Raw genomic sequence first — 17,720 nt, forward strand, 5'->3', positions numbered from 1 at the left:
GGACTGTTTCTAGATCTATTAGGAAAAAGCTGCTATAAATACTTGTGTACAGACTTTTATGTGAACATATATTTTCATTTTGCTGGAATAATGCTCAGTAGTACAATTGCTAGGTAGTTGCATATTTAGGTTTTTATGAAAGAGCCAAGTGTTTTCCAGAGCTGCTGTGTGGTTTTACATCTCCACTAGCAACGTAGGTATGATCCACTTTCTTTCATCCTAGTCAGCATGATGTTGTCACTATTTTTTAACTTAGCCATTCTGATAGGTGTGTAGTAATATCTCATTGTGGTTTTAATTTGCATTTCCCTAATCACTAATGATGTTGAACATCTTTTTAAATGCTTAATTATCTGTGTGTCCTCTTAGATGAAATATCTCTTCAGATCTTGAGTCCATTTTTCCCAATGGATTTTTTTTTACTGTTGAGTTTTGAGATTTATTTACATATTCTAGGTACTAGTTCTTCATTAGATATATAGTTTACAAATATTTTCTCCCTCTCTAGTTTGTCCTTTCATCCTCTATTCATGGTCTTTCACAGATTAAAAATTTATAATTTTGATGAAGTCCAACTTCCCAAGTTTTCCCTTTACGAATTGTGCTTTTGGTGTCACGTCTAAGAACTCTTTGCAGAGCCCTATATTCTGAAGATTTTCTCTTATGTTTTTTCTAAAAATTGTTACACTTTTAATTCCATAATCCATTTTGAGATAAGTTTTAAATAAAGTATGAGATGTAAGTCAAGGTTCAGTTTTTGCCTGAACATATGGATGTATAATTGTTTTAGCTCCATTTGTTGAAAAGACTCTTTTTCCTCCTTTAAATTGCTTTTGCATCTTGGTCAAAAATCAGTTGAGCACCTTTGTGTAGGTCTATTTCTGGGTTCTCTATTCAGTTCCATTGGTCTACATGTCTGTCCCTCCACCAATACCAGACAGTATTGATTATAGTAGTTACGTAAATTTTGAAATTGGAGAGGATAATTCCTCCCACTTCTTTATTTTTTTCAATATTCTTTTAGCTATTCTAGTTCATTTTCATTTCCACATAAGCTTTAAAATATTCTTGGTTATATCTACAAAAAAAATCTTGCTGGGATTTGGACAGAAGTCATATTAAATCTGTATATCAATTGGGGAGAGTTAAAATCTTTACTATGTCAGGTTTTCCAATGTGCAAACATAATATGTCTATTTATTAAGAATTCATTTGATTTTTTTTATCAGCATTGCATAGGTTTAGTAGTATTCAAGTCCTATTAGATTCATATCTAAGTACTTATTTTTTTGAGCAATTGTAAATGGTGTTATCTTTTTTCTTCTTGGAGAGAAACTCTTGACTATTTTTTCATTCGAGTATAGTTGGCACACAATGTTACATTAGTTTCTGGTGTCCAACTTGTTAATTTGACAAATTTATATATTATGCTATGTTCAGCACAGGTGTAGCTACCATCTATCCCATTATATCACTATTACAATATCATTGACTGTATTTCTTATGCTGTGCCTTTTATTCCTGTGACTTATTCATGCCATAACTGGAGGTCTGTAGTATCTCTCCCCTTCACCCATTTTTGCCCAGCTGTCCTCCCCTCCCTTCTGGCAACCATTAGTTTGTTCTCTGTATTTATAAGTCTGATTCTGGTTTTTGTTTGTTTATTCATGTTTTAATTCCATTTATGAGCAGAATCATATGTCATTTGTCCTTTTAAATCTGACTTATTTTACTTAGCATAATACCCTGTAGGTCCATCCATGTTGTCTCAAATGGAAAAATCTCATCCTTTATACATGGCTACATAATATTCCATTGTATGTATACACCCCGCCCCCCCCCCCACACACCCCACATCTTCCTTAGCCATTGTCAACTGATGGACATTTAGGTTGCTTCTATATTTTGGTTATTGTAAATAGTGCTGCAGTAAACTTAGGAGTGCATAACATCTTTTTTGAATTAATGTTTCCATTTTCTTTTGTTAAATACCCAATAGTGGAATTATTGGATCATATAGTACTTCTATTTTTAATTTTTTTTAAAAGATTTATTTTATTTATTTATTTGACAGACAGAGATCAGAAGTTGGCGAGAGGCAGGCAGAGAGAGAGGAGGAAGCAGGCTTCCCACAGAGCAGAGAGCCCGATGCGGGGCTCGATCCCAGGACCCTGGGATCATGACCTGAGCCGAAGGCAGCGGCTTAATCCACTGAGCCACCCAGGCGCCCCTATTTTTAATTTTTTGAGGAACCTCCATACTGCTTTCCATATTGGCTATACTGATTTACATTCCCACCAACAGTTCCTTTTTCTCCACATCCATGCCAAACCTTGCTATTTCTTATCATTTGATTTTACCTGTTCTAACTGGTGTAAGGTAATATCTCATTGAGGTTTTGATTTGATTTGCATTTCCCTGATGATGAATAATGTTGGGCAACTTTCCATCTATATGTCTTTGTTGGAGAATTGTCTACTCAGATAGTCTGCCCATTTGATAATCAGACTATTTGTTGTTAAGGTGTTGAGTAAATTCTTTATATATTTTGGATATTAATCCCTTACTGGACATAATATTTGAAAATATGTTCTCCTCTTTGGTAGGCTGCCTCTTCATTTTGTTGATGGTTTCCTTCGCTGTGCAAAAGCTTTTTATTTTGTTGTAGTCCTAATAGTTTATTTTTGCTCTTGTTTCCCTTGCCTGAGGAGACATATCTAGAAAAATGTTGCTATAGCCGATGTCAGAAAAATCACTGCCTCGTCTCTCTTCTAGGATTTTTGTGGTTTCAGGTCTTGTATTTAGGTCTTCAATCCATTTTGAGTTTGTTTTTGTGTATAGGTTTAGAAAGAGGTCCAGTTTCGTTTTTTTAACATGTAGATGTCCCATTTTCCCAACACTTTTTATTGAAAAGAATGTCTTTTCCCCATTGTATAATAGTTGTATTATCTTTTTAATTTTGGTGTCCACATGTATATTGTGGAAATATTATATAGAGATTTTATTATAATTATTATATAGAAATACAATAGACTTTTGTATGTTTATCTTGCATAAACTCACACAGTAGTTCTAGGGGTATGTGCTTGTATGTGTATGTGTGTTTGCGTGTATGTGTATTTGGGATTTTCTATGGGGCAAGTCATCTGTAATTAGGATAGTTTTATTTCTTCCTTCAATTCTATATGCATATTCTTTTTTTTCTTGCCTTATTTTATACTGGCAAAAATTTTCAATACCATGTTAAATAAGAACATCCTTGCCCTGTTCTTGATCTTAAAGGGAAAGCATTCAGTCATCTACCATTGTTAGCTATAGAGTTTTTGTATCAAGGGTTTTTCTTTTTTTTTTTTTCAAAGATTTTATTTATTTATTTGACAGAGAGAGATTACAAGTAGGCAGAGAGGCAGGCAGAGAGAGAGAGGAGGAAGCAGGCTCCCCGCCTAGCAGAGAGCCGGACGCGGGACTCGATCCCAGGACCCTGAGATCATGACCCGAGCCAAAGGCAGCGGCTTAACCCACTGAGCCACACAGGCGCCCCTGTATCAAGGGTTTTTCTAGCAAGAGAAGAGATTTTTTAATTTATTCTAATTATTCTTTATTCTAATTCTGGATTATACTGGCACACATTTTTTAATATTGAACCAATCTTGCCTCCTTGGAATAAACCCTAGTTGGTCATTGTATATAAGTCTTAACATACATGGCTAAATTCTATTTGCTAATATTTTGTTGAGGATTTTTGTATTTATATTCATAAAGGATATTGAGCTATAGGTTTGTTTTGTTTTGTTTTGTTTTTGGTACTATCTTCATCTTATTTTGGTATCACAATAATACTAGCTAAAATAAAAATTTTTAAAAAATAAAATGAACTGAAATGTTCTTTTCTTTTTCTGTTTCAGGAGGGTATTTTATAGAATTAGTGTTAATTCTTTAAGTTTTTGGTAGACTTCTCTTGTGCAACTATCTGAGGCTGGAGGTTTCATTTACGGAAATATTTTAGTTATTGATTCATTTTCCATAGTAGTTAAGTAACTATTCAAATTATCTATTTAATACTGGGTGACTTGTGATAGTGTTTTCAGAAGAATGGGTTCATTTCATTTAAGTTGCCAAATTTATGTATATAGAATTATTTTCAGTATTCCTTTATCATTTGAGGTGCATAAGGTCTATAGAGACATCTTATTTCATTCCTGATTGATAATTTACGTCTTCTCTCTTTTTCTTTCTTTCAGTCTTGGCAAGAGGTTTTTCCAAATTCATTGATCTTTTCAAGGAACCATCTGTTTTATTGTTTTTCTATGTTGTTTTCTATTTTATTTTTATTAGTTGTTACTCTTGTTTTTCTTATTTCTCCTCCTTGCTTTGGATTTATTTTGTTCTTTTTTTTAGGTTCTTGAGATGTGAACTTAGATGATTGATTTGAGATTTTACCTCTTTTTTTCTTTCTTTTTTTTCCTTATATTTAATGCTATAAATTTCCCTCTCAGCATGGCTTTAACTCTGCCACAAATTTTGATATGTTGTATTTTTATTTTCCTTCAGTTTAAGGTATTATTTGATTTTTTTCAAATTCTTTTTTTTTCAATATTTTATTTATTTATTTGACAGACAGAGATCACAAGAAGGCAGAGAGGCAAGCAGAGAGGGAGAGGGGGAAGCAGGCTCTCCGTTGAGCAGAGAGCCAGATGCGGGGCTCGATCCCAGGACCCTGGGACCATGACCCAAGCTGAAGACAGAGGCTTAACCCACTGAGCCACCCAGGTGCCCCTAAATTCTTTTTTTTTTTCACTTACATATTTGACTTATGTATTACTAAGTGTGTCTAGTTTACAACTGTTTGAAGGATTTCCTGCTATTTTTCTGTTAGATTCCATTTTGGTTGGTGAATGAACTCTATGATTTCAATCCTTTTAATTTTGTTGAGGTTTGTTTTATGGCCCACATAACTTTCCCTAATTCCTGAAGAACATTTTCATTAAAGATTCCAGGTTGGGACATCTGCCTGGCTCAGTTGGTAGAGCATGTAACTCTTGATCTCAGGATTGTAAATTTGAGCTCCATATTGGGTGTAGAGATTACTTAAAAATAAAATCTTGAGAAAAAGATTCTAGGTTGAAAGTTGTTTTCTTTCAGCATTTGAAAAATGTTTTGCCACTTCTCTAGCTTTTGTGGTCTTGGGTGACAAATCCACGGGCCTTTAATTGATTTTTCCATTTTTGGTAAAGTGCTGTTTTTCTTCAGCTGTTTTCAAGATTTCTTTTTCTGGGGGCCCCTGGGTGGCTCAGTGGGTTAAAGCCTCCGTCTTCAGCTCAGGTTATGATCCCAGGGTCCTGGGATTGAGCCACGCATCGGTCTCTCTGCTCGGCAGGGAGCCTGCTTCCTCCCCTCTCTCTGCCTGCCTCTCTGCCTACTTGTGATCTCTGTGTGTCAAATAAATAAATAAAATCTTAAAAAAAAAAAAAGATTTCTTTTTCTGTCTTCAATTTTGGAATTTCAGCTGTGATGCTGTAGCTAGGACTGCCATAACAAAACACCAGAGACTGGGTGGCTTAAATAACAGAAACTAATTTTCTCATGGCTCTGGAGAGTAGAAAGCAAGATCAGGATGTCAGGATGGTTGGGTTCTGGTAAGAGCTCTCTTCCTAGCTTGCAGATGGCCACCTTCCTACTGTGTACTCAGATGGCAGGACACATAGAGATCCCTCTCTCTCTCTCTTTCTCTTCTTATAAGGCCACTAATCTTATGGAATTATGACCCCATTTAATCTAGTTATTTCCGAAAATCCTAATCTCTAAATACAGTTATATTGGGGGTTGAGACTTCAACATAGGAATTTGGGGGGACACAAGTCAGTCTGTTGCATATTTTATGGTATAGATTTTTAAAAATTTAATCTGCTTGCAGTTCAGTTATCTTCTCGACTCTGTAAGTTAATATTGTTTACCAGTTTGGGAAGTTTTAAGTCATTAGTGCTTTGAGTACTTCTTTAGGCATGACTCCTTTCTTCTCTCCTTCTAAGATTTCAATGGCATAAATATTAAATCTTTTGTTATAGTTCATAGGTCCTTGTGGCTCTGTTTTTTTGTTTGTTTGTTTCCTATGCCTTCTCTCTTTATTGTTCAGATTAGGTAATTTCTCCTGTTCTATCTTGCAATTCACTAAAATTTTCTCTCTCTGTCCTTTATTCTGTTGTTGTGCCCATCCACTGAGTTTTTTTTTATCTTGGTTATTGTGTTTTTCAGTGCTAAAATATCCATTTTGTTCTTTTTTTCATTTTGCTCTATATACTATCTATTTGCTGATACTTTTATTTCTTTGCCGAGACTGTTGTTTCATTTGTTTCAAGAATATTCATTAATGCTCATTAAAACACTTGTATGGTGGCCATTTTAAAATCTTGGTCAGATCATTCTAACATCTCTGCCATCTTACTGTTGGCCTCTATTGGTTCTCTCTTTTCATTCAGTTTGAGATCATCTTGGTTCTTGCTATGACTTGTGATCTTTAGTTGAAATATGAATATTTTGGTGAGATTATTAAGACTCTGGGTCTTATTCAAACTTTCTGTTTTACCTGGCTTTGGTATCAGGGAAACTGCTGTCAGGGAAAGGAGGGTCCTTATATTTATATATTTATATTTATATATTATATAATATTTATAATTATAATTATTATTAATTATAATTATAAATATTATAAATATTATATTTATATTTATATTTGATACCTGGCTTTAGTATCAGGGAAATTGCTGTCAGGGAAAGGAGGGTAGGGGAGTTACTCCTTACTGTCTGGTCTTGGTAGAAATTTAAGTTCCCTATTTGTCATTAATTCCTGAGGATGGACTTGTTATTCCCGTGCAGAGTTTGTAGACTGAACTAGCCCTCCACTGATAGCTTCCTATCTGGGAGTTGTAGGGATGCTTTATTACTTCTCCCCAAGTGGCCTCCACAAATAGCATGATCGTAGTGAAGGTATTGCTTCATTACCTCTAGGGGGTGGTAAAAGGCCTCCTCTGATATAAACCCAGAAGGGATGGACAATGGTGCCTTGTTATTGCCAGGCTCCACATGTGTTCTCAATTGACATCCTGCAAGTGGGAGTTTTTGTTATTGCTTGGCAGAGATGAAAGTCCTTACTTGTACTTGGCCTGCATGACACACAGGTGAGAAAATTAAGATATCTCAGTAGAGCCTGACAAGGATGGAAATTTAGGTTTCCCACTTGATCTTTGTTGGTCTGGGTAAGGGGGGGCAACACTCCTTTTCTGTGATGTTTGGCTGGAGTACAGAGATTACTTCTTAAAAGTTTTCTGTCTTCTTAGACCTTCCCTGATTCTCTGGTTAAACATAGCAGGCTTTTGATGGGTCTTTTTTTTCAGTTGCAACCCATGGTGTTTTTATGTCTAGTTTCTCCAGAATCTGGTCTAAAATATATGAGATAAGAAAGAAAATTCAGGGGACGCCTGGGTGGCTCAGTTGGTTGGATGACTGCCTTCGGCTCAGGGCGTGATCCTGGAGTCCCGGGATCGAGTCCCATATCAGGCTCCCAGCTCCATGGGGAGTCTGCTTCGCTCTCTGACCTTCTCCTCGCTTGTGCTCTCTCTCACTGTCTCTCTTCTCAAATAAATAAATAAAATCTTTAAAAAAAAATTAAAAAAAATAAAAATTAAAAATTAAAAAAAAAAGAAAGAAAATTCAGGAAATTTACTAAAATGTTGTTCTTTAGGTTCTAAGGTCCCTATTCAGTCCACCTTCTCTCCACCTGTCAGTCTTTTTATGTTTATTTTATATATAATGTCTAGGGTTTTTACTCATAATTAATAGGAGGAATAGGAACAGGTACGCCTAGTTCCCTGAGGTGGAAGTCTGTGCATTTGTCTTGAAAGTACCAAAATACTTGACAAATATATGATAAATGTTGGATCATTTGATGGTTAATTATAGACAGACTTTAAGGACTCAGGAGTCGTCCCGGGAGCTGTCCAAGGTACTGGACTCTCCCTGATGTTTTCTGGCTTAGTGGAAAAGGATTTTCCCATCTTACTATTTCTACTGGTCTTGAATCTTCAGTTTTCATTTATTTTAATACTAGGCTCCAACTTCTCTGACCAGTCCTATCACATTTTCTCAAACTTTTAACTGCTGTCTTGTGAACCCATGCTTAGCTGGACCTTAATAACTGGTTGTGCATTGGTTATTTTTGACAATGATTTGTATTTGCTATCACTGTAGTCTGACTGGATTCTTGGAAAGTGCACAGCCCTGTCATGGTGTTCACTTGGTTGTGTCAGTGCTACATCTAGCCACTGAATTGTTCTGTTTGTGGAACAGTCGAATAAGTTTTCTGGAAAAGTGCAAAGCTGAACGGAGGCCCTTCCCTCAAGATGCTAATAGTTTCAGAGGGAAACTAGAATTATTAAAACCAGGGACAATTTTCTGGGACCTTTCATTTATACTGTATTCATTGTTATTTACTTTTTAGGCATAAAGGACAGAAAATAAAATAAATAATTGGCTATTTGAGTTTCATTATTTTCCTTTTCTCTTAATTTTGAGTATTGCAAAGAAATAACTGCAAAACAATTTACTTTGTTCTAGTAGGAATATCGAAAGAGGATGGTTCAGTTATGGTAGAAAAAATACTTTTTTTCTTTTAAGAGAATATCTCTCAGAAATAGGAAAAACATAGCGGTCTCCCATTATGAGTTGACCTTGGAGCCCAAAGTAGTAGTTATCCACCCACCCCCCCAATCTGTTCCATTCCTAATGCAATAGGTAAAAGGCAGGAAGATTAAGTTTGAAAATTTCAGTGACCTCTAAAGAAAGTCTGAATTGTCTTGTCTTCCTTTATCTGATGCTATTTTTACTCGTTCTGTTTTTATGACTTAATATTCCCTTCCCCACTCCCTACTTCCAACTGGCAACAGTTTTCCTTCTTGAGCTTTATGGAGATCTTTTATAGAAATGTTGTCTAGCTGTCAGTCTATTAACCCTCAAATATTTAGTTTGTTTCTTGGGAATTACAGACACTGGAAAAGGTACAACAAAAATACATGGGCCTCAAAGGGCTTGGATTCCAATGAGCTAATGAAGGGTCTTGAAGGCATTTAACCTATTCTTCGCCTGGAGGGTGCATGATGTCTTACAGACATGATTTAATAAAACCTCATGATTTCCTAAATTATGGATTTAATGTGTAAATGTTGGCCTCTGTCTCCAAAGTGGAGATACTCTCCCCATTGAACCTTCCCTCAAATTTTTCTGATCAAAGCAGACGCTATATGTCTTTACTTACACAAATAGCCAGTGTCTGGCAAAGGACCACTTTCTGACTTGTCAAGCTAACTGACCTACATGAGGGTTAAATCTACAGCTCCCACTTCACTCTTTGATATAATCAGCTGAAATAATCCACACATTCTTAAAGGCAATACCTGACAGAGGAACATAATCATTAGTATATGAATAACTGGTTTTGGTAATCTTTAATGCCTGGAACAGATCAAACTAGTAAATTGCAGAACCTGGATTTGATCCCAGGTTTTCTGTATTCCAAAGTCACGCGACTTTAAAGAGTGAATTATTGTACTCTTTAAAATGGTGTTTCAACCTGACTGAACATAGTAAGTGATGAATCACTGAATGGATGATGAACTGTTCTGAACCATGTAGTTTATAATACATCACACATTGTGTACCATGCACCACTGCATAGGGTCTATGCATAGTCTCCTGAATATTGATAAGATGAGGGAAATGGTACTTTCTGTGTGCCCTGAGGATATTATGAGTATTAATAAGCTAACATCTATGAAGAAAAGTCTGCCAGCATACTTTTATTATTTGATAACAAGAGAAATCTAGGTTGGTGAAAAGTCAGAATAAGTGATTACTTAGAATGTTAAAAAATCACATTCAAGAACATTCAGTATCAGAACAATGATTTATTAAGTAGATTTGTGGGTCTGTTTTATTGAATATGTAATAATTCTTTGGAAGATTATATTTACATGAATTATAAGCAAGTATGTACTGTGCAAAGTGCTTTAAAGCAGTTTTGTCTTTTAAGTAACTCAATTGTTCTCTGGCAGATCATGAGCATATGATATTTTTTAATAAACTTTTTATATAGCAGAAGAGTATCTTGAAGGTAAGTTATTCATATATGGTCACAGATTTTAAATATGAAAGATATAAATGATTTAGCATTCACTCTGAGTGTCTACTCAGTGTGGTAGAACAGAGCAGTTGAAGTCACCTGTTCTGAAGTTAGATGGGTCTGGATTTCAGTCCTGCAACTACCTTTAATCATATGACGGTGGGAAGGTTACTTAGAATCTCCAATCCAGGCATCCTTGTTTCTAAAATGCAGAAAATACTAGTCACACACAACTCATAACATTGCTGGGATATATTGAATGTGATAATACATGAAAAGTTATATGAATGGTATCTGTTCTGCAACATAATAAAAGCTAACTGCTTCTATTATTAATATTATGTTAGCACTATTAATAACAAGTAATAAAATGATGCTTTTTTCCTGTGACAGATTTGGGTAATAACTGAGTCTGTATTTGTTAGCATCACAAGATGGCAAATCCATATATAGCATCCTACCTCCTAATTTCTGCTTCTTGTCGAAGGTAGGAGCAAAGAAATGACAGATTCGATCCAAAATATCCTTGGGTGGCTCAGCTAACCCTGGAAATTGGTTGGGGATTTAGGACAGCTATGTCATAGGTCTGAAACAAGGGGATTTCAAGACCCCTGCATTTATTCCGGAGTATTTCATATGTTTGCCACTGCCTTGAAACTGTGAACAAGCCAATATAAAGAAGGGATGCCAGGGAATAGTTTGCTGTAGAAAGAATGCTGGTTTTTGCTCTAACTTCTTTTCTGCTCACTGCAATAACAACTTAGCTTCATAATGTCCTCTCTAGTCATGCATTCTGATCAAAGTAGTTATTTAAAGGTTGTGGCTAATAGGAGAGTAGATACCCCCGGTATTTCCCAGAACAGAGCTCGCATTCTGGGAATCTTGGGTCCATGTGACTTCCTGAGTCAGTGATTCACACTGAGCAAGGAGATAGGTTTGGCATGACACAATCTGCAGATTCAGATAAATCCCCTGAGAGAGGATGAGGCTGCTGAGAGTCCCCTTTGCTGGCTGAAGCTCCCAGTGTATGCACAAAACACCCTATCCCGGGCCCCAGATGTGTGCAGGTTTCTAATTGCCAGTGCTGCACTAAGATTTGAAGGGTGAGAGAGTTGCAAAATCACGAACACCGAGGGCGGTGTTAGGAAGGCAGTTTCCTGCACACTCTTGTAGGTGTTAGTGAGATTATCAATTGCTCCGGGAGAAACACAGGACTGGAGGGCTTAGGGAATGTGGTGGTCCCTCTCTTCGCTGTTTCTTCACCCTGAGGTTGTGTTTTCCCAGAGGCATGCACCCTGAATTTCCATTTCTGCAGTGAAATTAATTCGAGCTTGACAGGTAAGTCTTTCAGGTCACCTTTAAAAAAAGAGGTATGTGAGCTGTGGTTGGGGTGGGCTATGCCCTATTCCCTTACACTGGACATATTTTATTGGTACAAAAGTGGTTATTTGGGAGCTTAAATGTGGAGCAGAGGTTTGAAGAAGCCAAATTAACTACGTGGCCCTTAGAGGATGAACAAAAGGAAGGAAAGGGGATTCAGGCATTTTCTCCCTAATAAATCTCTCATTTGTGTTAGAAATTTTGCTTGTAGCCTGGTGCCTGGCTCCAGAACAGGGTCTTTGGCATGAGTTACAGCTGTGATTTTCTCTATTTTCCTTTTTTTTTTTTTTTTTTTTTGCTGCTTTACTTACCACTGCATGGGAGCAGGCAGACAGAAGCAGGGTTGCACACTGTCAATATAGGCTGCAGAAGTCAATAAGCAGCCAGACAGGGAGTGAAATTGGAGGAGGCAGCTATAGATTTCTTAGGTTATTTCTTGTGAGTTTTTCAGAACTTGTGTGATTCAGGCTTGTCAGATACTATTTTGAGCAGGGCTGAGACAAACACATTCCCCTGGTGCACCAGATGTTGTCTGCAGCCTCCCAATTTCCAGAGGCACCTGAGTTGGCTTTCTTGGGGGTGAGGGAATGTCCAGGCAAGGCATAGGAATGAGGGAATAGGAAATTACATTGGGGAAAGTCAATGTTCTACTGCTCAGGAGTTTGGTAGAAATCCTAACATACCCTGGAGATGATTATTAGGGTAGTAGTGATGGGCTCGAGGGACCGAAGGACTGTGTCTTGTTCATTTCAGTGTGTGGATCAGGTGGATTCATGATACATGCATATTGATTAATATTATTAATAACATGTGTGCTTTTTTGGGGGTGAGCTCAGATTGATATACTGGCTTCATAGAATAACAAAATGGAGTAATAAGAGAAGTTCATGCTGATTGGTGGGTAAATTATGAAGATATGAATTTTGTTGAATAGTAGAATGTCCTTGAATAGAATTGTTGAACAGGGACACACAAACATAGAGCCTGCTTGCCTATCCATCCATCCATCCATCCATCCATCATCCATTCATTTATTTCTCTCTGTCTCTCTCTTTCTCATTTATTAATGACCTAGTTACAAGAGAATTTCAGGCAGCCTATAATACAGAATAATGCAAATTAGCATCATTAGAGATAAAAATGGCAGGTGACAAGGCTTCATTCAAAGGTCAATCTTCTGTGTTCTGTAGTGACATGGCCTACAAGATAACTGAAATACAAGAGTAACCAATTTTTAATTTAAGGATTTTTTTAGTCCTCTTCTACCAACCTCATACCTGACATTGCAAACAAGTAGCAGAATGGGCAGATGCTCTGGTGTTGCTCTTTCAGAGTCCCATGAGGTAAAACTAGCAAAGGGTAGGTAACAGTAACACAAGTGACTGAGTGATCCATGGAGGGTTGGTTGAACGTTGTGTACTTGGGAGGCGATAAAGCCCATAATTGGGTGGTTCTTCTCCATTCCTTCGGCTGGGCTGATCTTTCAGAGCCACAGGATCCTTTGCTTACTTTTTCTCTCCCTGTTTGAATCTACAACGGGAAGAGCATGGTCTCCCTTCCCATCCTGCCTAATAAAATATTCTATTATTTTCCCGGCTACTAAAATATTCTATTATTGCTGATCACTTCCCCTGACTCAGTGTGTTTGTCACCGGCCATAGTTTACATATAGCACAGGCTGCCTAAAGTTTGAATTGCCCTTGGTGTGGGTGCTGGAGACAGGGAGGGGGATTCCGGGTATGTTGATGAATTCCTGCAACTGCCAGGTTTGGAAGCCTGGCTGGGAGCCAAGAAGATTGTGGACAGATGCTTTACATGCTGGGTTTACTTGGCTAAGCTAATATTCCCAGGTTCTGACCTGGAGCTGGGGGAGGGGCACATGCATTCACTCAGCTTGCACAGAAATATTGACTTAATGTCTGTTATATGCGGGATATGGAGTTCTTGCCATCCTTGGCAGTTAACCGCAGGGGTCCCTTTCCCCAGGAAGTTTACTCTGCTACCTACACAGAGGTGCCGTTCCATTATTTCACTTATTTCTCTTGGGAGGAAAAAGAGCTTTATCCCAATTCACAAATGAGGAAACTGAGATTCACATTTTAAGCACCTTGCCTAGGATTGCACAGCTAGTGAGTAGATAAATCATAACTGAAATTCTGTTTGCTTCAAAGTATAGGCTTATTCCAGTGACACTATACATTATAAGGAAAAACATGTTCAGAAAAGACTCTTCTGTAAGACATACTAAGGGCTGGAAAGTTTGGTCAGGGAAGGCTCATGGGAGAGTAGAAATTAAGGTGGGCATTGAAGGATGAGCAGATGACAAAGAAGCACCAGGGGCTTAAACAAAAAAGAGGGTATACTGGCTCATGTCGTTGAGAAGATCAGATAATGTCACTAAGGACTGGATCTTTCTGTCTGCTGTTGTCTCCTTCTGCATTAGCTTTATCCTCAGGATCTGCCCATCACCCTCTGTACCCTCCCTTCCTGGCAGAAGGGTGACTGCAGGAGTTTCAGTCCCCTGCATAGTCCTAAGCTCACTTTGTCTCATTGGACCCAACTCTGACCGGGCAAAACAGGAGATACCTTCCTTCTGAGTGATAGGTAAAACTAGCAGAAAGGCAAATTCCTGAGAGGAAAATCAGGGTGGGAGAAGGGGGAATAGAAGCTTGATAGCCCACCAGAATCCTCTAACAGAGGGTTTAGAAAGGCAAGGGAGCATTGGTAAGGGGGTGGGTGGGTTTCAGTCAGGAGTCAAGATACCAACCCTGCAACTCTGTTTTTGCCCATTGTGACTTCTTACCAATGCCTTCTGACCCTCGGAGTCATAGTGCTGCAGCTTGATAGTTCCCTCCTGCTCTCAGGGGCTGGAGGTGGGAAGTCTTGCAATAATGAGGCAGAAATGAGTACACCCAGAAGGGTGGAGTCATATCCATGGAAATGGATGGTAGTCCATCCCCTGGTGGTTCCCTATTTCCCCACCTGTGCTCTGAGCCTGCACAAACTTAGCAATGTATTGATGTTGGCTCCTGGCCACCCCCTCCAGTATAGGCTGAGTTTGAAAGATCACCAGCTGCTCGGGGTTAAAGCAAGGTGCACTGAGACAGAAGGAGGGTCTCAGGGATTGGAATCCTGTTCAATAGCTCTAGTGGGAAAGAACATTTGTTGTTTCACTAACCCTGTACCAACCAATGCCTACATTTACTCAAGAGGCTTATGCATCTAGGGGTAAATGCTGAAGTCATGGGTAGGAAGCTCCATGTTTGGCCCATCAAAACACAGAGCTCGTATGTCTTTTTATTTCTCAGCATGGGTCATAAGAAAAAATATTGTCCTAGTAGGAATCAGGAGACAAGAGTTTGGTCTGGGCTCTGTACCTGCTATTTCTTATTTAACTTTTTTCCCAAGTTATTTTATTTTCTGAGTCTCAGTTATATCTGTAAAGTGGGGGTAAGTACTCCTTCCAGGTGTGTGAGGTTCACACAAAGAAGTAGACAACAGCATACCTGACTGCTAGTAAGCCCCCAACAGAGTTTTTCCCCTCTTCCTTCCACAGGTAGAATTATTTTACATTCATACCTTGTTATTCTAGCAGAGAAAGCAAGGGTTTTGCTTTGGAAGGCCAGCTTTGCCTTATTTGAGTAAAATTGGATTTAGCAGGTGCAAAGGGCTACAAAAGTGACTTGATGATTGATAGAATTATAGCCAGGACTCAGAAGGCATTGGGAATCCTGAGTATCGACCCTTTGAGCTCCATACTACAATCATCCTTTGAACTTTCCTCCACCCATGCTATTTTTCTCTGGGAATAATGATATACTACACCCAGTTACACTTGGGAATAATCTTAACTTCCATGTTTTTGACTCTTATTTCTGCTGCCCAGCCTCTCTATTCTGCCTTTACACATCCCACCAGTCAACAAAGTCCTCTTGATTGTATTTCCAAGTCCCCTTTAAGTCCATACTGTCCTGTCCTCTCCGATGTTCCAATGTTCCCTTGTCCCTCACTGGACTCTGATAATGCTGCTTCACTGTGCATGGCATAAAGAGCTGCTCAGTAAGTGGTTGTTGAACAAATGAGGAATGAGATAATGAGGCAGATGAAATTTAGTGCAACATTTATTTAGGCTCTAAGTTTCCAAACATGTTTGTATGATGAGCATGGGTTGATGTTTCTGGGAATTTCTAGGAATATTTATGGAAAAAAATTGGGTCTTCTGGCCACCAACTTATCATGTTTCTGAAGTTACCTATTTCCATTTTATGCAGATGTTTAAGAAGTTCATGCCAGGTTTTCACAGTGAAGACTGTCCCTAAGTCTTCCCATGTCTTGGGGGAGATGCCATAACCTTCCCTGATCCTCTGAGGTCTCATTGCTCCTTCCTCATTTAGCCAGCCTCCAGGAAACCTGATCTAAGCCTTTGCAATGTTAGAAGAGCTTGCTTAACAGCTTGGCAGGGAGGAGAGGCGATTTACTCACCCAACTGAATTACCTGTTTACACTTCTGATCTCCCAAGCATATGTCAGGACAAGAAGATAATAGAAGAAATTGTTAACACTGCATGGGACTAGTGCATCCACATGCAAGAGAGATTTAACACATGAAAATACTGTGGTGGGGAATCTCTTTCTCCTTCTGAATGGCCTTCCTCCCCTCATTTGCCTTGTAACAGATTTTCCTTTATAAGTATCTTTGCTCAAGGTTCTTTCCCCCTGAAGACAGAAGCACCTAGCTGATAGCTCACAACTCTCTATTGATTTGATGGCAGCCTAGAGACCAAAGGATAAGTCTATCCTGTAGGTCTCTCTGAGGAGCTGACTCTAGGATGCTATAAGACAAGTATCTGCTCAGAAAATTCTCATGAATGTGACAGTTCTCAAGGCAGGAAGGGGAAAGAATTCCTGGTGGGTCTCCCCTATGCATGTTGAAGGAATGAAGAAACACATTGAGTCAAAGTCATAAGGCAGGTCGAGGATGGAGGTCTCTGGTAGAGTGAGTTGGGGATTCCATCTGAGGCTGAGGGTTATTCCTAAACGGCTATCCCACCCAACTGGTTTTTTTTCCTCAGCTATTAATAGACACCACCCAAATGAGGATGGATGACTTGCTCAAGAATCTCTCCTGCAATATCCTATTTCAGGGCTTGAAAGTCCATCCTTAGAGATCCATTCATAATACCATAGGATGGAACACATATACATGAATCTCTTTATAGCACCTCTGCCAGGACCATTCAATAAATACTCTGGATCCAGACACTGGACTGGTTGCTATAAATACAAAGAAATTTAAGTCAGATCATTGTCCAGGAGTGTACAGTCTGGATGGTAACATCCATCCGAAGAATGTGGAGACTAGGAACTGACATACATAGTGTTCATGCTATGCCAGGCACTGTTCTATGTGCTCTACATGCCTGAGTCATGGCACTGTCACAACTCTATGAGATTCATATCCATGTTTTACAGGTGAGGAAACTGAGACACATGGCTGTGAAGTGCTTAGCCTACAGTAGCAGAGTGAATATATATGCAAGACACGTGAGAGCAGAGAGAAAAGAGCTGTGGTCAGGGAGATTCACACACCTGAACACCTCTACTGGTTGGAACCTACCTTTACCCTACATGCCCTTTGCGCTTCCTTTGAATAGTACATCACCCTCTCCCCCTAATCAAATTTAGGTATTCCTCTGAAGGGACAGAAATCCCTAACTTCGTGATGTGAATTTACCATCAAACATTTGACACCTGAGATGGGAGAGGGCAGAGTCTGAGGAAGCAGAGACATTTGAGATTATTTGGGCTGGTTTGTTGGTTTTCCCAGAACCAGTTCTGGTCAAGAGGCTGAAAGGCAATAAAATGGTACACAGATGGAGGGAGGTTGTTGGGAAGGTAGACCTCAAACTCTACTATTTCTGCCGGACACTGTGACCCCAAGACTGTTTATACTTATGATCCCCTTTCAGGACTGTGTTGATCATAAATGACTAGAAACTCAACCCAAATTGCTTTAAGCCAAAAGGGAATTTTAGTGGAGTCCATAAGGAGAAAATCTATGGGATGTTCTGGATTGAGGTACAGCTTGATGCAGAGTCTCATGTGATCTTGCCAGGCTTCATGTTCTCATCTTTTGACTTAGTTCTGTTCTCTCACCTCATGATCGCAG

At 38.7% G+C, this 17,720-nt stretch overlaps 1 protein-coding gene across 24 annotated transcripts in view; it reads left to right on the top strand.

The window, feature by feature from the left end:
• NRXN3 (neurexin 3) overlaps nt 1-17,720 on the top strand; it is a 1,586,092-nt gene that overhangs the window by 213,154 nt on the left and 1,355,218 nt on the right. The window contains exon 1 of one of the 24 annotated variants that reach the window (XM_044230689.1): nt 11,492-11,509. The exons of the other annotated variants lie outside the window; for them this stretch is intronic. The gene's annotated coding sequence lies outside the window, so the exon portion shown is untranslated. Of the gene's footprint in view, nt 1-11,491; nt 11,510-17,720 lie in introns of those variants that run through there. 24 annotated transcript variants of the gene reach the window in all.

The sequence above is a fragment of the Neovison vison genome, chromosome 13, assembly GCF_020171115.1.
Source record: "Neovison vison isolate M4711 chromosome 13, ASM_NN_V1, whole genome shotgun sequence".
Taxonomy (NCBI): domain Eukaryota; kingdom Metazoa; phylum Chordata; class Mammalia; order Carnivora; family Mustelidae; genus Neogale; species Neogale vison.